The sequence below is a fragment of the Austrofundulus limnaeus genome, unplaced genomic scaffold (assembly GCF_001266775.1).
Source record: "Austrofundulus limnaeus strain Quisiro unplaced genomic scaffold, Austrofundulus_limnaeus-1.0 Scaffold0, whole genome shotgun sequence".
NCBI classification, from domain to species: Eukaryota; Metazoa; Chordata; class Actinopteri; order Cyprinodontiformes; family Rivulidae; genus Austrofundulus; species Austrofundulus limnaeus.
In genome coordinates this window covers 1,607,456-1,608,139 of record NW_013952402.1, presented here as the reverse complement: position 1 = coordinate 1,608,139, position 684 = coordinate 1,607,456, and positions in this window count along the sequence as shown.

Genomic DNA, 684 nt, shown 5'->3' with positions numbered 1-684 from the left:
CCTCTTTGTTTTTATTTTCCTTCTTTGTTGGTTTATTTTTTATATTTATGTTTTTACTTTTTCATAAGTATCATCACAGCCAAAATTTCTCAAAAAATAAAAAAAAGACAATCTGAAAAATTGTTTGAGATCTTTGAATGGTAATAAAGCATGCCATTTTTTTATTTTTATATTTTTGGTCTGTGCCAAAACAAATTCACTAAATAAAACAGACTGGCTGTAGTTATCAAAAGCTAATTAATAGCTGTCTCCCCACACAAGAAACATTATTTCTGTTGAGCAAACTATGTTGATGACCCATGTTGTAGTGCAGAGGTGGGCAATCCTGGTCCTCGAGGGCCGCAGCCCTACAGGTTTTATGTTTTTCCCTGCTCCAACACAACTGATTCAGACATTAAATTACCTCTTCCAAGTTCTGCCGTATGGAGGACCCAAACTGACATAACTAGAAAAAAAGCAGAAATATATAAATGGACCAATAAATAAATTAAATTAAAAATGCACAATTAAATTAAAAAAGGAGAGCTTTACCTCACGTTTTATTATTTAATTGACCTCCATATTTATTTTTCCAACTTAGTTCCAACAACTAATAAAGTTTTGCACATAATTTACATTTTACTGTTTTACTGTATATATATTATACAGTATACACACACACACACACACACACACACACACACA